The sequence below is a fragment of the Manis javanica genome, chromosome 14 (genome assembly GCF_040802235.1).
Source record: "Manis javanica isolate MJ-LG chromosome 14, MJ_LKY, whole genome shotgun sequence".
In the NCBI taxonomy this organism is placed as follows: domain Eukaryota; kingdom Metazoa; phylum Chordata; class Mammalia; order Pholidota; family Manidae; genus Manis; species Manis javanica.
Window position 1 is genome coordinate 74293649 of NC_133169.1, and position 20607 is coordinate 74314255.

General features: G+C 43.3%; 1 long non-coding RNA gene across 1 annotated transcript; it reads right to left on the reverse strand.

The window, feature by feature from the left end:
- Window positions 1-3439: 3439 nt before the first annotated feature.
- LOC118967512 (uncharacterized) lies at window positions 3440-8701 on the reverse strand. Its single transcript, XR_005054606.2, has 3 exons — window positions 8324-8701; window positions 8030-8127; window positions 3440-6656 (listed from the first exon to the last, which is right to left on the reverse strand). It is a non-coding gene; the product is annotated as an uncharacterized lncRNA (long non-coding RNA).
- Window positions 8702-20607: the final 11906 nt, after the last annotated feature.

Consider the following 20607-nt stretch of genomic DNA (forward strand, 5'->3'; position numbering starts at 1 on the left):
ATATCCTTTATATATATATAATAGTTTCATACCTTATTTCTATACATTCTTTTCTTTACCAGATTTTTCAAAGTTGTATTTTTGTTTTCGTTTTTTTTTCCCTCTCTCTCTCTCATTTGTATGCCCACTAAAAAGCAAAACAAAACAAATAAATAAAAGTTTGTTTTTCCCCAAGGAACATCTGGACCTTGTTTTATCTGATCACTTTATCCAGTAAATGTGTTTCACCAATAGTATGAACTATGCTTGTTAACTTATGTTGTCAGTGAGAGGTGATGGGTTATATAATATGCATAGGGATTACAGCAGTTTTGATCACTTAATTATTTAATCTTTTATAAATTAGTCATTGAGTTTCTGAAGCACATGATGTTAAACTCATCATATTGAACTAAATTCAAGATAATAAAATGTTTATAAAAACTGTATTTTTATGGTGGTTTTACCTGGATCTAGAAGTTTTCATTTCTCAAAAAATGGCTGAACTACAGATAAGAAGTTAGAAACTAGAACAAATGAAAATGAAACATTCAAGGGAAATTAACAGAATTAACAGACTGTAAATTAGAATGAAATGCTTCAGTAATGGAGGTGGGCAAGAGAATCCTGAAGAAAGAGGGGGGCAAAATTAGATAGAAGAAGGTGTTGGAATTCATCCAATAGAAGCACCGGAAGCAGGTAGCTGACATGGAAGGGTAAAGCGTCCAAGTAACGGTCGCGTCTGTGCGCGTTCAGAGCTCTCGGATCTGTTCTCACAGAGCACATGACTCATTTCATCTGATCTGTGTATGTTCCCCATTCAGATAAAGCATTCCCCACATGTATTTAGACTTCAATGTCCATCAACAAGTCTTACAGGCACAGTTTGATAGAATCTGCTCATACTTATCCAAAATGTTTTATTTTTGGATAATTATAAATAGTTCACACGTAGGAATGGTCATTTTTGACTCATTTGTCCGAGAAGAAAAATACCTTGTTACATGAAGTCCATAAATAAATATATAAAATGTGTTAATATACACTAATATCTACTAAAGACCTTTTATTTCATAAAGTCATTTCACTTCTCTTAATTCCTTACTTAAATCTTTTAAAAAAATGTTTAATTTTTAGAGCCTCCCTCCCTCTCCCACGGCCACCCCTCTTCCCTCCTTCCGGCCCTTCCCCAGGCAGACATCAGAACTTCTGGGCTGCGCCAGGTCATAAGCAAATTCTTCACCTAGATCATCCAGCCAATGTTTGATCTTCAGTTCTGTCCATTCTTCTAGTAAGCTTATTTACTGAGCTTTAAATTTTTCTGTGATTACGTTTTTAATTTGTAAGAATTTGGGGCTTTTTTCCTAATTGCCTATCTTGTTAGATATGAATAGATACCTAGATTTCTCTTTTATCATGCAAGGATGTTAATTATAATGATTTCAGGGTCTTTTCTGTTTGTTCAAGTAACTGTTCCTTTGTGTGTTTTTGTTTTTGTTCTTGGGGTTGGTATCTCTCCGTGGTGATTCTTGGGTGTGTGCTTATCCTTTCTATCTGTGGCTCTGTGTGTACATGTCGGTGGGTTTGGCTTCTGTTGACTGCAGTTTGCCTCGAGGGATTGCGGGGCGGGGCGGGGCGGACCACGTGTCCGGGAGGAGCTGCTCCCACAAGAGTCTTCCGCAAGAGCTCTTTTCCCGCTCCTGGGTCAGCAGCTCCTGGATCATGCAAATGATCACAATTGGAAAACATTTTTCCTTTTGCTTGTGCAATATTTTTCTTGTGAAACACGCTTGCTTACAAGGCCATTAGGAGTAAAATCCCTTCCAGATAAGAAGAGTTCAGAAACATTAGCAAATTTTAGCAAGGACTCTCTTATACCCTGGGAGTTAGTGAGATAGATTATGTTGCTTCTGATGTAGACCAGGCAGGTGTTTGTGTAAATGTGCAGATAAAATTTATTCGAAGTTGAAGCAAAGCATGAATGATTCCATAGCAAGTGCTGGTTGTCCTGCACAACTTCTGCTTAATATTGCTCAGACAGCATCTGATGTCTATTGACACTGCTATGGCATTCTTATGAATTTGTTCTCTTTCTTTGCCATTTATACTTACTAACAGCCTTATACTGTTTATTCTGAGCAAGTAAAATTTTTTGATTTTCCTGGCATTATTCAAGCTCTCAAAAAAATCTTCTGGCTCTCTTTAACAAATACATGTAAAGGAATTCTTAACTTTATCATTTAAGGTATGAAATCATATTTAATTATGAAGAAAAGAACCTCAAGATTCTTGTTGAGTTTTTAGTAATCTATTCAGCAAAGGCTGCATATTTCTTAGTTTTCAATCACTTTAGCAAGAGGATTATGTAAACTGAAAAACAACGTTTTATAAGTACTCCACTGTTCAGAGGAAATTCTTGAATGTACTAAAGAAAGGATTGATGAAAAATGTATGCCTTTCATTATCAAGGCTTTTCTGAAAAGGAGAAAAGTTTTTTTAAATTTTTTAATTTTGATATCATTAATGTACAATTACTTGAACAACATTATGGTTACTAGATTCCCCCCCATTATCAAGTCCCCCTCACATACCCCATTACAGTCACTGTCTATCAGCATAATAAGATGCTATAGAATCACTACTTGTCTTCTCTTTCTATACTGCCTTTTCCATGTCACCCCCCCACCACATATTATGTGTGCTAACAGTAATGCCCCATTGAGAAAAGGTATTTTTAAAAAGGAAAAGAAATTCCAACTTGAAGTAGGTAATTACTATGGCACTTGCTATAATTATGTTTTGACATTGATGTCATCCTTTGAAGAAGTTGATGATTTTACTGGACATTACTAAATATTCAGCCAGCACAGGAACAAGTGGAATCATGGGTATTGAAGAAAAAGGGAATAAAAGTGAACAACAATACTCTTTTATATCAATGGACTTTGTTATTGACCAAGAGATGTAACATAATTTCTTCAAGAATAGGAAAGCAAGTTATGCCACAAAATATGGTATGTGCTTCAACAAGTGAAATTTGAAGAGTAATGATCAGAATTTTAGCTTTATGCCAGTATGTGTTTAGCATACTGCCTTATATAAGCATGAGGACTGACCATGTTTTTTCACTAATGAGGATGGATGGACAAAAGAATGAAATACGCTGAGCACTGTAGATGATATGTTACAGTGTAAATGGAATATAGACTGTAACCGCAGGAATTTTATGAAGCAGATTTAGAGAAGCAAGGAACTGTTAAGGAGAACCAAGTCATCAGATAAATAAAATTAAAGAAAGAGATATGCAATTTAGATGGTCATAATTTATTTCAGATAAATAATCAGATAAATAATAGATGCTTTTATAGCAAAGTATGTCCCACACCATATTTTTCATTTATTTAAATGTATATATGCATATGCAATTAGAAATAAATCAAATTTATCTGGATATGCTATGTGTTTATTTGCTAAATCTGAAGCCCTGTATTTAGGTCAAATTTAAATTTTAATAGAATTTTATATTTATGTGCTATATTTATAACTGGTAATAAATTGTGGCACTTTATATACCAATGTTTGTGTTATAATTTTTCCCATCTTATACTTGAGATCATTGCTTATCTTTCTATTGGTGACATAGGCTTAGGGTTATTTTAATCTTTGCTCTTATGCAATATCGTTAGCAATGTTATTCTATTTTTTTCATAATAGCATAGTTTTTGTAACATTTTTTTGAGAGATAATCAACATACCATATAATCCACCCAATTAAAGTGTACAGTTCAATGGATTTTACTATATTCACAGATACATGCAACCATGACCAAATTGATTTTAGAATATTTCATCACCTCGAGAAGAAATCTGTACCCTGTAGCTTTTTCCTTTTGTCCCCCTTCCTCTCTTTTCACTGAGCCCAAAGCAGTGTTAATCTACTTTCTGTCTCTGTTGATTTGCCAGTTCTAGACATTTCATATGAATGGCATTATATAATACATGGTCTTTTGTAACTGTATTCTTGCACATAGCATAATATTTTCAAGGTCATTCATGCTGCAGCAAGTATGACATGCTGCAGCAAATATTTCATTGTATTGGATGTATCACATTTTGTTTATCCATTTGTCAGTTGATGGACTTGGCTTGTTTCTATTTAGGTTGTTACTTAGGCCTGGAATTGCTGGGTCAAGTGAAAACTCTAAATTTAATCATTTGAGGAACTGTTTTCCAATGTGGCTGCACCATTTTGCATTCCCAAAAGCAGCATATATGAGGGTTCTGATTTCTCCACATCCTCACCCTCTCTTGTTATTATCTGTGTTTTTGATTCTAGCCATCCTAGTGTGTGAAGTGATATCTCATTGTGGTTTTGATTTGCATTTCCTTGAAGGATAATCATGTCCAGCATCATTTCATTTTATTACCCATTTGTATCTTCTTTGGAGAAATGTCTATACATACAATTTACTCATTAAAAAATTGTGTTTACCTTTTTATTATTGAGTTGTAAGAGCTCTATATATTCCAGATGACATCTCCTATCAGATCAATGATTTGCCGATTTTTTTCCCAGTCTGTGTGTTGTCTTTTCACTTTCTTGACAGTGCCCCTAGAGTCATGAAAGTTTTTAATTTTGATTAAATCTAGTGTATGTATTTTTTCATTTTTTGCTTGTGCTTTGGGTGTCATAATCCACCATCAAATCTAAGGTACTGCATATTTATTCTTCTTATTCTGCTTATGTTTTCTTCCAAGAATTTTATAATTTCAACTCTTACATTTGGGTCTTTGATCCATTTTGTGCTAATTTTTATATATTGTGTGAGAGAAGCATTCAATTTCATTCTTTTGCTTATGGCTATCCAGTTGACCAGGGCTATATGTCAAAAAGACTATTCTTTTCCCATTGAAAGTCTTGGCACCCTTGTTGAAAATCAGACCCAGTTCTGAGAAACATGGAGGCCAAGGGTCCTGGGGTGAGAAGTGGATCTTTGAGAGAGATTACCTGGAGGACGTCTGTAGATCTCTACCTGAGAAGACAGACTTTGCCAATCTGCCTACAAGCAGCCCAGGAGAAACTGCTGAACACCTGAGTCCACTGAACAGGAGGACATCCTCTTCTCTTTCTTGAGGGAACAGCAGCCCTTACTGGTGAGAAGGATGGGAGCAGGAAGCTCCTGCCTGGTCCTGGACCAAGGAAGGAGCTACAGGGTGCTGCTCCGCCACAGGCCCTCGGTAGCAGAGACATCTGGTTGGGCAGGATACTCACAGCTTCTTCTCTCCTAACGCACAGCCATAGCTTGACTAAACCTCAGGGCCGACAGAACCAAGAGGAGACAAAGAGATGCTCTTAGGCAACCCAGCAGTCAAAAAAGAAGAAAGAGCCACCAGAACACTGTAGTAACTGCTAGAGGAGACAGAATCATAATAATAATAAACTTTAATAATAAACAAGCACTCACTCAAGGAGACACCATCACAGCATGAAAAGGACTTTCTGGGCATAAAAAGCAGTATTCTGAAGCTAAATAATTCAGTGAAAGAAATAGAAAGAGAGGAGAGATGAAATTGAGAATCCAATGAATGGTGTGATGATTAAGCAGAAGAAATATCTCTAGATAAAGAACACTCAAGTTTAAATAGACTGAAGTCATTGCCTTGGAAAGGTTTACTAGTTCTAGGCAGGATGAGAAAAATAAATAATTTGTCTATTCCTAGATACATTTTGGCAAGTTTTCTGAATTGCAAATCTAAAGAGAAATCTTACACACTTCTGGGCAAAATACAATGTATCAAATTAGTATTAGCCACTGCTCAACAGGCAATAAGGGAGTCAGAACACAGTGGAATATCTAAATGACACTGAAAGAAAGTAATGCAATCTAAAAAGCTTACTCTCAGCCAAGATGCTATTTGCCTCCCAGAGAAAAAAGAAAACTACTGATGAACATGTGATGACTTAGTGTCTATCCCACATGCATCCTAGCTATGACAAATACCAAGAAAAAACATTTCAAGTTAAGGGAACCTCAAGAGCGATGAACAAGGAACCTTGAAGCACACATTGCTGAATCTCAAAGGAGAGAGATTGGGAATCTGTAACGTAAGTGTCAAAGAGCTTCAAAATCGAAGAATTTGAAGATATATGTGAGGATAAAAATTAATAGTCATTTGGAACTAAAAGTGCCAAAGGGTCTCAGCAAATAGGAATTGGGAGGTGGTAATAGATAAAGGAGATACCAGCATTCCAAAGCTCTTGTTTAAAGAATGGGGAAACACAAACGTCAGGGGGGTAAGTAGAGGGGCAATGGAACCCCTCAGTATCTTGTTTTTATATAATAATGGGAAAAATATCTATTTTATTATGAGTGGGGGAAATTATAAAATAACCTCCAGAAGAATGAAAAAGGAAGTCAGAGCCTCTCAAATGACAGCCGTCCACCAGAGGAATTTGGAAACAGTCTGACGTACAGGCCCAAGGTCTCATTCTCCTGGCTCTTGGCACTGAACAGCTTCAGCCTGGAGCCAGGGGACTGATCTCAGGTGTGTGAGGAAAACCTGGTGCAGAGGCCGAGCAGCAGGGTGCACAGAGCACAATTTGGAGTCCGAGGGCACTTGGTCCCAGTCATACATCTGCCACTTTGCAGCTTGCTTTGAGGCTTTGATGTCCTTATCTGTAAAATGAGGATAAAAACATTCCCTCACAAGGATGTTGTGAAATGGGGTGGGATATTATGAAAATATGTAGTGTGGTGACTAGCATAAGTAGTTATGCTACAGTAGCGATTTTTACATTTATTATTATTATTCATATTATTCCTTGGGATTACCCCAGCCTGCCCCAAATGCTTGGAGCCCAGGGCTAGCCAGGGGCTCTGCTTCACCACCCTGCACCTGTTTTAGCTCTTCCCTATGTGACTTTGCTCTGCAATTCCAAAACCACCCTCCTGTGCTGAGACACAGGACTTCCTTGGGATTTTACCTCCTACCTGGAGGAGTAAACTGGCTTTTCAGACCTCAGTTTACTTGAATCTTTAAAATATCTTTAGATAAATTTTGTTCACCAGTTTCTTTGCATTTTGGGAGGGCAGGGTAAAAGACTTACAAAGAGATCATTTTTTTTGGTTGTTTGGCAATCATTTAGATTGTGAAATTTAAAAACTGAAGTTGGGTTTGACCTCCCCAGACTAAAAGTGAAAACCCTGAAAATTAAAGAAAAATTTTTTCTTTCCCAGTTGAGACGCTACAAATTCTTGCCAATATCTAGTATGGGTAAAGAAAAAATTCATCAGATTCAAAAGTAGATTAATTGCATTCATCTCAAAATATCCTGGGGGAAAAACTTGATGTTCTTACAAAAAATGGCTGAATTAACAGGCAGACAAGTTTATGTCTTGGAGAAAGTAAAAGCAATAGCCAAGTAAGCAGAGCGAGATTTTCATGCAGCATTAAAGCCAACTTTCATGATTTGCAGGGGGATGTTTTTTTTCCCCTGACAACTAACATGACAGTTCTTTCCACTGTGTGTGCCTAAGAATTAGACTTTGCTACATTTGCTTCATACCGGGCTATTTACCCAAGTAAATTAAGTGACTCTGCTTACATTGGAATGTTAAAAAAAAAGAGTTGAACTTTTAGAAACAGAGAAGTGGGTGCCAGGGGCTGGGATGGGGGCTGGGGTTGGGAATAGGGAGAGGTTAGTAAAAGGGTACAAACTGACTTATAAGATGAATAAGGCTGAGGTCTCCTGATAACATGGTAACTATGGCTGATAATACTGGATTGTATAACTGAAATTTGCTAAGAGAGTAGAATTTAATGTTCTCACTCCCCCACCCAAAAAAGGCAGACATGTGAGGTGACAGATATGTTCCTTAACTCGTGGTGGGAATTCTTTCAGTGAATGAGTATATCAGATTATCACGTTGTACACTTGAAACAAATTACAGTTTTGTTTGTCAATTACACCTCAAAACTGAAAAGAAAATAAAGTTATTAATTGAAAGGAAAAAAGACAAATAACTTGAGTGAATCTGCACTCTGTTACCTGGCGGGTCAGAGGAATAGGCTGTCCCTCAAAGCCTCTCGCATCTCTTTATGGGCTGCAGATGTTTTCTTCACTCAGGCTTCCCTTCAGGCTGTATTCTAATGATAGCAGGGCAGTTCGGTTTGATAAGAGAATTAATACCAAGCAGGTCAGTTCATAAATTCTATTTCCCTATGAAACTGTCCAAAATTAAACTTAATTTTATCTTCCCAAGATATATTTGTTCCCAACTGTGTCTGTGTTAACTACATTAGACCCCTTCTCCCTGGAGCCTGGTGGAGATTTCTATGTCACCTTTGCTCCCTTCCTCCAGTCAAACCATGACCCGGCCCCGTGGATTTGGCCTCAGCAGTGGCTCCTCTCTCTCTTGGTTCCTTTCCATTTCCACTGCCAACTCCAGGCCCAGATCTCCCTGTCAGGAGTCCTGCAGGGAACTCCGAAATGAGCTTCCAATCTTCCCTGCTCTCCTCCCAAACCAGGTCACACCCAGAACCAGGTATCATTTCCTCATGCCCAGCTCCGACCACATAGCCGTTCTATTCGGATCACTCTCCCTTGCATTCAGATTTAAGCCCCACTCCTTTGCCCTCTGCTTTTTCGCTTAGCCCTCCATTCCCACTCTGCCTTCTACTCAAACTGGATTCACAATTTCCCTAAACAGGAAAGCACCCCTAGATGTATGTGACGTGGAAGGTTGTGAGACTTCGCTATTGTGACATTTTCCTTCTTCCTACAATATGGTATCTTCTGTGTCTGCCTATAAAATTCCTACTACCCTCCTTTGGGCAGAGCATCCCATTCTCAATTTCCACAGTTTTTGGTTTATATCTTGCATGAGATAAGTTTGATACTTAACGTGTGTGTGTGTGTGTGTGTGTGATTCTCCTATTCAAGATGGTGGTTGGGTTCTATTTTGATTTGCTGCAACTCCTTACACAACATCTGGCACTTAAGAGGGACTAACAGGCATCTGTTGAATGAATTCATTTACTGAATTAGGTTTCACCAGAGCAGACTTTCTTTCTGCAATCTATTTAATTCCAAAGTTTAGTTTTCTAATAGGGTTCTCTGAAATTTGGGCAAAGTTTATGACATTTATAGATTAAAAAATCTATTAAACTATATAGTTTACTGCTTACTTATATACAAGCAGGTTTTGTAGATAGATAGATATAGAATATAAGTCATAGTTTTTTCCTCCTGTGGGTGACAGTATGAGTGACCAACTTAGGGGCTGCCTGTGATACATGTCTTACTGGCCAGGAGATATTAGAGTGGTGTGGGGACAAGTTAGTCCAGTGTCAGGTAAGTGCTTGTGGCTGTCAGGCTGTGTTCTGAAGAGAAGGTGGTTGATGCAGAGGACAGAGCCCTTTCCAGCACATGCCGATGCTGGCAGTCTGGGGCAGGTGCCATCTGTGTCTTCCAACCTGGCCAGAGTTAGCTGGTATTACTTTGTCCTGCAGTGTCCTTATTTACGGACATGAATGGAAAGGATGCACTTGTTCCTTCAATTAATGTAAGTCGTTACTCCCTCGGTACCCCAACTCTTCTCGCCAACGGAAGAACTCTGCACAAGCCTGCCAAGCTGCAGTGCCTCGCCCTTTCTGGTTAGCACGTGACCATGGCTGTGTGGCCACTGCTGCCCAACCCGGGAGGACGTCTCCCTCATTTCCTGCTAAGCCCAAGAGTCAGTCCTCCTTCTGCAGTGATAGCCCTTGTGCTTGAACAGAGAGAAAGACTCAGGACTTATCTTCCCTTGTCTTGAGACGATGTGATGCCTCTCCAAGCAGAACTATGCCTTTGAAAGGCTCTGGCAGTCCTCTGGACAGCCTGTTGTCTATGTCATATGACTTACAGACAGTTTATCAGGGACCTCACTGTTTTGGGGGGTGACATGGAGGGGAAATAGTAACTCTGGTGGACACTGAGCAGAAGCAGATGGGGCTCCGTCCTTCTCTGACTCCGAGGCTTACATGACTCTTGAGTCCATCTGGTTATTAACACAACATGTTCCCAGAAGCAAATCCTTTCTCCCCAGCCTAATAAAACTGGCTTCCATAGATTGGACATGAGATGGGGCAGAAAAATCCCACAAAGAAGGGCATTTGCCAGGGGTTCCCTCCAGGGTTTCTGGAATCGTAGACCCTGGGGAGCTAAGGAACTCTTTAAACACCTCTTTAAATCATGTGGATTAAAAAAACACATCAGCAGTGGAGTCTCACTCCTACCCAAACAAAACCATTACCGGAACTCCAGGATATAAAGTGAAATACAACACCAAGTCGGTTTGGTTGCTGGAGGAGCTGGGGACTGGGGGACTTGATCCCAGACTTTAGTCTATCCTTCACCCTTCATTCAATCTTTGGGTCTAGGGAAAATGCAGGAATCCTGGGGTTCTTTAAAGCTCAGAATAAAAAAATTAAAAAAAGTCTCTAATTGGAAGATGAGGAAACCAAGGTCCAAAGCTGTGAGAAGCCCGAAAGCTCAGCACAAGTGAGAACACCAGGGTCAGAACCCAGGTCTCTTGGTTGAGTGTCCTTTTGATTCCTTTCAGGAAAGAGCTGTGACTGGCAAATGCGGGAAAACAAAGTCAAAGGTGAAACAGACTAAAATTCAGAAGAGTTAGTAAGAGTTTAGGCATATGCATTATAGTGGAAGAAAGTGCCTGTAATAGCAAGGAGAGTAGTGTTTCTTCAAGTTCTGTAGACCTTCTGCATCAGAATGCCCTGGGTTTCTGGGGGAAGCTGTGAAAAAGTTCTGACCTTCACTCCGGACCCACAGCACTGGCCTCTGCTGAGGGTGAACCCGGTGGGTACATTTTTGAGCAAGCCTCCCTAGCTGAGCTGAACTGCTGCATGACCCCGCCCTCCAGCTGCAGCCCTCACAGCAGCGCAGGGTAGTGCAGCACAGAACAGGCGTGCCAGCTGCACACCACCCCTTGTAGCTGTTGCTGCTTGGATTTTAACTTTTCAAAGTACCTTTGATAATACTGGAGAGAGGCAAATGGACCCACATTTTAAAGGGAGTCTCCTGTTTTCACAGTAGCTTTACCTAGATGACTTGCATACTGTTTCTGCCCTTCCTTGGGCAGTATCCCGAGAGACAGTCACCTAGGTCTCAGCCCCTCTTCAGGGGTAGAAGAGGGGAAATCTCCTGCTCCTGTTGCCACTGCTTACTCCTACGGCCTGGCTGCCTTGCAGAACTCACCTCTGCTGCAGTGAGTCAGTGCGGCACAGAAGGAAACCGAAGGAGAAAGATGTTGCAGGTCGGGGTCTCAGGGTAAAGGAAGAGGTTTTTCTCTTTCAAATGTATATTTAAATCACATCTGAGAACAACCCCGAGAGACCTTGATTGGCAGGCAAGAGCACTCTAACCTCCATCTCACTATAGGCTGGCATCCCCCATCTGACTTCTCTGCAGTGGGCTCTGGAAGCGGGGAAAAGAAGGGGAAAAAAAGAACTGGAGAACAGCTCTTGTCACGGGTCAGGGAAAGCACATGTAAGGCAACAAAAATTTGCCTCAAAGGCTCATAGAATGGTGCTTGGGAAATGCACTAAGATTCAGAATCCAGAAGAATCCAGGATCATTCTACATAATGCCCACCATAATCCTGGAATTATTAGAAAAATCAGGAGATTCCACTTAATGTATAGTACCTGGTTCCTGCTTCATAAATCTTCTGCTACCATTCTACTTAAGGATGATGCTATTGGGGGAAAAAAACACACTAAAATTTCATCTTCTCTAATTTTTTTTTGCATTTAATATCAATTTTCACATCTCATGTTTGCCTTTGACCAAACACTGAATTCTTTATCTGCCTGAGTTGGTGCTTACTCATTTTGTGGGGTGACCTGTGTCAATTGCTGATTGCCCAAGGGTGATATGCATCCACTGATATGTGTGAAATAAATATGTACTTATTTTAAATTATATTTAAATTGCACAGATAAGCAATTTTTAATAGTTGAGTACTTACTTTAATGTACATTGGAAAAATGTATAATTAGCAAATCAAAGCCCTGATTTCACGGGAGGGTTTGCTTAGGACAAGGCTAAAGTAGAAAAAATGAGAGACATAAATATGTACTGATAATATTGGGAGACGTGTGAGGTTCACGGTTCCCTGTGGAGGTTGCTTATCTACTGTAGTAGTTTCCGTCTTTCCCCACCCCTCATTCTACTGGGTGGAGGAGGGAGTGACCTGTTTAGTGAGTTTGGGAGAAGGACATGGGCACTTTACGTTCACTTGGCCCCTTCCTCAGGGCAGTCCGGTTGCTGTCTTGCAACAAGGGGTCTGCCCTGGAGGAAGGTGTGTAGCAGGAGGCCCAGAGTTACCCAGCTGAACCACCGTCTAGGCGAGTGCTTATGTCTGACTGACCAGTGAGATATTAGCAAACCCATTTGGCCACAGTTCTGAAGCCATATTCACCAATCAACATTATTAGCAACAAACTCAATATTTTCAACTCTATACACCAGGCTCCTGAGGATATCTTTCAACTTATTTTAAACTCAGGCCCTGTGAAACTCCCTCTGTGTATGCAGTCATGAGGGGAATCTCAGAAATATGGGAGTGTAAATTCCATGAAGATTAAAAACATGGATTCAGTCAGTATCTCCAAGCTACCAGCACATTCCAGTTATTATGACTGGGTAACAAATTACCCCAAATGGTGTAAAGTAATCATTTGTTAATGCTCGTGGCTGTGAGGGTCATGAAGTCAAACAGGGCAGAGAGGGGGTGGTTTTTCTTTGCTCTCTGGTGCCCAGAATTACCAGAAACCTCATGCATTCACACAGCTGGCAGTTGAAGCTGTCGGCTGGGGCTTCAATTCCCGCCTACCTGGGCCTCTCCATGTGGCCCCTGGCACAGGCTGGTTTGGGCTTTCTTGAAGCAAGGTGGCTGGGTCCTGAGAGCAAACCTGTTGAGAAAGAAAGAGACAGAGAGAGCACAGGTAGCAAGTGGTAGTCTAGCCTTCAAAATGACGAAATGACACAGTATCACTTCTGGCACCTTCTATTCATGGAGGCGACCACAAGCCCCGCCTAGTTTTGGGGAGGAGGAGTCGGAAGAGGATCTGGAAGAGCAGTGAGCGCACACATATATATTGCTGTAGGAATTTTAGAAAATACAATCTGCCACACAGAGAAGCAGAGTGCAAGAGAAATTGTCTTGATAAATGGGTCTAGTTGCTGTTGTAAGAATGTGCTACGACAGAGTCGATGTCTGCGGTGTCGTGGGTCGGCCCTGTAGTTGCTGATGATCACATTTTGAAGCTCTGGTCAGTGCTTGTTGCCTGCCAGGGACCGAGCAGCTGCTGTAACGGAGCGAGGTGGGGCAGGGACATGGGACAAACATCAGGATGGATTTTTCCCGCCTATGATGACAATGCCAAGATATAAATAGTAGAGTAGAAGCAGGAGGGATGCCATCTGAAGGCTGAGATTCCATTTAAAAAAACAAACAAACAGGAAGTTAGGAAGTAAGATTCCTAACATATTTTATAGTAATCAACCAATAACCTACACTACCTTAAGGCAGGGCAAGCAGTCCTAAATGATATGTCCCAGTACTTGAGGGTAACTGCTGTCTTAGAGAAGAACAGGATCAAGAAATTTCTTGTGTTAAGTTTATCTTCCAGAATATCTAGAGGACAGACTACAGGTGATGACACAATGTCTCTCACTGGAGACATCATGAGACCACATGTCAAGCCTAGAGTCCCCTCACCCCCACCTTTTCCTCATTCTTGAAAGCCTTAAAAGACAGAATCCTAAGGCCTCAAGTGTGCCTCCTCTCTGAGGCTGCCCACACACCCCTTTCTTCGAATGTATACTTTCCATTAAATAAAGATTTCTCATTGTTCAACTTTTGTCTCTGCGCTCTTCCAGTGGTGTCTTTGTTTCTTTGCTTTTTCATTCTATTTTCTAGACTTAAGCACAAGTCTTCTCTTTCTCTGTTGTACTTCAGACAAGTAAGGAAGGGTTAGTGAGATCTATGATTTGGGCTTCCAAGTTCCCGTTGCTGGGGTGACCCAGGCAGGACTGTGGCTATGCTATCGCGCTGTGTAGTGGCCTGCCTGAAAATCTCCTTTCTTTGCCTTTTGGAAGTTGTCAGAACATGATCTCACCCCATCCAGTGTGCTGTGGCTCCCCCTAATCCTGGGTGGTAGAAGCTTAGTTCTCACACGGTGCAGATTCAAGTGGACACGGGACGCCAGGTGATCTGGCTTGAGGAGTTGGCAAGGGATCTGCGCTATGCCAGAGTTCAATGAGCTTCCCTTTTCTTCCTCTGTTCTTTCTCTCTGCTGCCTGCGTGGCTGCTGCCATTTGCTGCTATCCTCACTTTAATGAATTCCTTCCTTACCTACACTCTTCTGACCTGTTTGAGAATTCTTTCTTGATCAGAGTCAAGAACCCTCCCCCATCAGGTTGAGGTTTCACCTAGTGCGCGGCACAGACCTCCTCAGACACAGCTGCCCAACAACAGGAGGATGCACACTTTCAGAAGGATGCGAGAAGGCCACCTCTCAGCTCCAGCAGGCCTCTGTTTTTAGTCTGCACTCTTATGCTCATGATTTAGACTATTTCTGAGTTAGAAACCCAGGTGTTCTCAGCACATTCTTGCCCTGGGGTTTAGTGGAGTGCAAATCTATGGCTCTGCACCCAGCTTGGAGAAAATCTCTTTTGATCCAGCATTCAGTACACAACAGCCAGGATCTTATCCAACAATGGAAGCTGTATTATTTTATTTTTCTGTGAATCAAATTAATCCCAGCTGTTACAGGGAGGGGTCTTTCTCATGCGGACAAGGAATATGAAGCAAAAATGAGAAGACAGGAGACAGTTTTATTTAGCAAGGAGAAAATACGGTCTCAGAGAGAAAGTGGGTGACCAAGCCCTGCTTATCTGAATATTTGTTGTTTTTTATAGGAAAGTGTGATGGGCTGGTTGACTGGCTCAGGTCTTGTAATGACTCTGGCTCTGCTCATGCTCTTCTTACTCATAATACATACAGAAAAACCCACAAGGCAAAAATTCTAATAATCATTATTGATCATGGATTTGTCTTGGTGTTACATCAGCCTTCAGGCCTTAATGCTAATTTAATCTGAGGATCATGTGAATGGGCCAAGATATCTCAGAAAGCGTCAGTGTCCTTTGCCCAGGCAGCAGCCTGGGGGATATCCTGGCTCTGTCTTCTTATTTTAGGCAAAGAGTTGGGTGTGGGTAAAACTGCAATATTTCCAGAATCTCTCACCTGGCCTTAGTGCATCTCCATATCAGTAGGTGTTTCCAAGGGGTGGAGAGAAGTAGTCCATCTCCATATAAATAGGTAATTACAAGGGCCAGCTAGGGCATATCTGGACTGAAGAGGTTGGGTGAAGTCTCTTCTTCTGCAGCCAGGTCACGAGAGACACCAGAGAGCAGAAGGGGACTGCTTGTAAGAAATAAATGGGTTTCTCCCACTTTCTTTCTCCCTTTGACTGATTTCGGTTTCAAAGGTATTTTGTCCTAGGATTCTCCTGCCGGTGTAACATCTGGCAGTAGTCGGCAGGACCTCTGAACCCAAAATCTGTCTACATGGGTGCGACCCTTGGGTGGGCTGCCCCTAGAGATGGTGGGGAGATGTCCAGATCCCCATCTTGTGCACAGTGGGGAAGCCCCAGTAGCTGCAGCAGCTGAGGGTATAGCTTCACCCAGGAGTCCCCTATCTGTGGGGCTTCCAATTGGGGAGCCCCAGTGGGGAATTGGTCTAGGGTAAAGAACCTCCTAGAGGGGTGGGGCCTTCCCCAGAATTGGGGAAGGATGGAGACACTGGAAACTGCAGAATTAGCCCTTCCTGAGACAGAAGACTGCTTAGAGGCCCTGAGTGGCCGTGTAGCAGCTGGGATTGTAGGATCTCTTTTCCTCAAGTTAGTGGAAAGTGTTATCGAGGAGAGAGAGAGACTTAGGCAGGAGAGAGACACACTTCAGCATCACTTGGAGTTGCTGGGCAATGACCTATGGGATGCCCTTAAGAAAGAAAGACAGTTACTGAGAAGATTCCTCCTGGAGGATTCCTGAGCAGCAGCGAGGGGCAGGCAGCAGGAGGAGCCCTGTTGCAGGAGGCCGTGGGGGAGGGGAGGAAAGGGCTGTGCCTTCAGCCCCCGGGATGGTGGAGGAGATGTTGGGAGAGGATGAGGGGGTGGGGCCGAGGGCTGATCTGTTGTCCAGGCCACCGCCCAAGGAACCAGCCTCTCCTGTATTAAAGGCCCACCCAGTTGTAATTAAGAAAATAAAAATGCAACAACCACGGGCTCCTCAGGGGGAGGAGGAGCCCCCTCCCCAGGTTGTGGAGCACTCCATGCTCTGCCCCTATACCCAGGATGAGATGGTGGACATGAACGTCCCTGATATCAGCAGAAGCCGTAGAAACCTCTGCCTACATGGCATTTGTATCTCTGGGATATGGGGGCTGAAAACACTGTTCTGTCAGGTTCTGAAATGGGTAGACTGGCTTCCCTGACAAGTCATGCTTCACTCAGGCAGTGGTTGCAAAGTGCCCAAAGGGGTATCAGATGCTTCTGGACTGGCTGACAATAGCCATAAGGGCAGTTTGGCCTATCAGGGTGATTTACCATACTTATCCACTAGCTGGAAAATGTGTGCAGAGCTCCAGCAGGTGTTGCAGGAATAGGGCATGAAAAATATGTCTATACTATGGACCCCCAGGGCCCAGATGAGGAGTTGTTCACCATAAGAATGAGAAACCTGATGCTGCATGCAGCTCCTCCATCTCTTTGGGCCCCTAGCGACTACTCTTGCCCCCCACACATAGGGCAATCCATAAGTGAGGCTACTCGTACTTTAACAGATCTGGGGGAGGTTGAAATAAAAAGAGCACGGAAGGAAGTATGGGCTACGACTGAAAGGAGAGGTGCAAAGGGCCCCATGAAGGTCTTGAGGACCCAGGTCGGGGTAGTGAAAAAAAAAATTGATGGGCAGCCCAATGGGATCTTGTTAGAACTGTGGCACCAATTAAAGCCAGAGTAGCAGTTCCAGCTGCTGAGGTCCAGGACACAGAAGCTGGAAGCAAAGCCCCATGTCTGGCCTGTGTCCCTTCAAGACTCCCTGGAGAAAAATACTCAGGCTGTGCCTGGTCCCTCACCCCAAAAAAGGATGACTAGGCATCAGGTTCAACTGAGGGACTAGGGTCAAGGTCCCCATGTTGGAGGATGTGGTGGGAAACAGGCCATATGTAGAATTAGCAATTCATTGGTCGCCTGTGGATGTATAACTTGTCCCAGCACTGGTGGACACAGGAACCGAACGTTCTCTGATTTATGGCAAAGCCTGAGCATTTTCCCGGGACCCCTGCTGTGATAGGTGGCTGTGGCTGTAAGGCACTTAGAGTGAAGAAAGCCCAAATGTCTTTGGTGATAGGGCGTTTACCCCTAAAGGAGTATACTGTGTACATTTCTCCCATCCCTGAATATATTTTGGGGGTAGATATCTTGCAAGGCCTGTGGTTACAGACCACTGCAGGTGAGTTCAGACTAAGGGTACATGTGGTAAGGGCAGTTCTGAGGGGACATGCTAAGCACCCATTGTAGCTCTGCCTATACCTTGGCAAGTGACAAATACTAAGCAGCATAAATTTCCTGGGGGCACAAGGAAATCGGAGAAACTATAGGAGTTGGAGAAGGTGAACATCATAAAGCCCACTCAGTCCTTTTAATTTCCCAGTGTGATCAGTTGAAAAGTCAGACAGCTCCTGGCATATGACCGTGAACTACAGGGAATTGAGTAGTCACACCCCTTTGCATGCTGTTGTCCCCTCTATAGCAGCCCTTATGGACACACTAAGTCATGACCTAGGGACGTATCATTATGTTGTGGACCTTGCTAATGCTTTCTTCTCTACTGACATAGCACAGGAGTTAGGAACAGTTTGCCTTCACATGGGAAGGCCAGCAGTGGACATTCACTGTCCTTGCACAGGGATACCTCCACAGTCCCACCATTTGTCATGGACTTGTAGCCCAGGACTTGGCCATGTGAGGGAAACCTCAAATGGTGCAGCTGTATCACTACATTGATGCTATTATGCTCATGTCTGATTCTCTCAAAGATTTAGAAGGGGAAGTTTCTTTAATGCTGCAACATCTACAGGAAAAAGGTTGGGCTGTGAACAGCATGAAGGTTCAGGGATCTGGTTTTTCTGTAAAATTCTTGGGGGTCATCTGTTTGGGTAAACTGAAGTTATCCCAGAAGCACTCATAGACGAGGTCCAGGCTTTCCCCACCCCTACCACTGTGGCAGTATTACAAGAGTTTTGGGGTCTTTGGGGCTACTGGAGAGTGTTTATCCTGCACTTGGCACAAATTCTGAAGCCCTTATACTGGTTGGTATGAAAGGGCATCAGGTGGGACTGGGATGAGACATGGGCAGCTGCTTTTAATGCTGCTAAGTGAGCAGTCAAGGCTGTACAGGCCTTGAGTGTAATGGACTCATCAAGGCCCTGTGAGCTAGATGTTCATGTAACCAAAGGTGGTTATGGATGGGGTCTTTGGCAGTGGCTTGAATGGACACGCCAACCTATTTGATTCTGGTCACAACTTGGAAAGGAGCAGGGGTCTGGTACACCTTGATAGAGAAGCAACTGGCTGCTGTGTACCACACATTGCTGGCTACAGAGCCCATTGCTGAAACAGCTCCAACCAAGATAATAATGACCAGTACCATCATGGGGTGGGTGTGAAACTGGAGGCCCAAAGGCCACGGAGTGGAATGGCCCAGACACCAACACTGGCCAAAAGGGGGAGGGGGGAATTTACAGCAGTGTAGTACCCTCTCTACTAGCCCCTTAAGTGGAGACTTCCAACACTTATTAGAACCAGTGATGTATACCAGTGGAAAGCAGGAAGAACTTGGTTTTGAGCCATTGGTAGCTGAGATCCCTTATCAGGAGAGAAAAGCCCCTATATCTGAACCTATATCTGAAGATCTTGGTATACAGACGTGGGCAGTCCCTGAAGTGGAGGGCCGTGGCTTTCCATCCTAAGACTGAGACAATATGGGTGGAGGATGGAGAGGGGAAGAGCAGCCTATGGGCTGAGTTGTGGGCAGTATGGCTCATGATCACCCAGGAGCCCTCCCCCATAGTTGTCTGCACTGACAGCTGGGCTGTGTATTGGGGCTTGACCCTGTGGCTACCACCATGGTACCATGTCACTGGATGGTTGGTCACCAGCCCCTTTTGGGTGAAGAGTTGTGGCAAGACCAATGGGCCTCTGTTCAGACTAAGACAGTTACTGTATATCATGTGACTGGCCATTTGCCTCTGGCATCCCCAGGAAATGATGAAGCAGACACAATGGCCCAGGTGTGGTGTCTAGAAGGAAAGCCTGCCTCTGATGTAGCCCAACAGTTGCATCAACTTTTGTTGCATGAGGGGCAAAAGACAATGTAGCCCATCAATGGGGCTTGCCGTTGACCTTTGAAGAAGTCAGCAGAGCCTGGAAGGAGTGCCTTGTGTGCTCTAAGAGGGACTTACACTGAGTCCTGCAGCAACATGGGACAATAGTAAGGGACAATACCCCTTGGCAGGTGGCAGATAGACCATATTGGGCCTCTACCCATATCAGAAGGATACTGGTATGCCATGACTTGTATGGACATGGCCACTGGACTATTGGTTGCTTTTCCTGCACATCGTGAAGATCAGCAAACCACCAAGAGGGGCCTGGAGGGTCTCTTTACAGCCTATGGCCGGCCGCAGGTGACTGAGAGCAATCGAGGCACCCACTTTACTGGGCATGCGTTACAAGAATGGGTACAGCAATTAGGAATAAAGAGGAAATATCATGGGCCGTATAATCCTACAAGGGCAGGCATGATAGAGAGGTACAACAGTTTGTTGAAATCTGGCCTGAAGTTGGACACCAATAGTCTATAGGGCTGGTCAGTTTGTTTATGGACAGTGTTACGGCATTTGAATGAGAGCCCTGAAAAGGAGCCTTGAGCCCTGTGGAAATGCTCACACACATTGCTGCCTCTCTTATACAACTGTATGTGCAAACCAAAGAGGAGTTATTGAAGCCGGGATATGGCCAGCAGAGCAACATCCTGCTGCCAGCCCCAACTGTGTTAAACCCTGGAGACTCTGTTGAGTGGATGTGGCTGTGGACATTTCGATAAATGGACCAGCGATGGCTGGCCCTTCTGGTGCACTGGGGAAAAGGTCTGGAAGCTGGTCTCCTGTGTATTCCTGGAGTAACAGCAGAGTGACCCCTAAAGATCATGATAGTGTACCCAAAATGTCCGGGCAGTAAGAGCATCTTACAGGGAAGTTTTGTTTTATCTTTATGGCCAGTGCATGTACCTCCTGTAGCCCTATATATGGACCCATCTGTAACTCCCACAGGAAGGGGGGTGAAAGTCTCATACAATAGATCAGGATGAGATCCCATTCCTGCCACTGTCCTATCACAGGACCACTCTCTTGCATCCTACCTGATGGACAAGACTTGCCTATGCTGGTGTCATTAAACCATGTATCTTATCGTACTTGAGGTTATTTTCTTCTACAG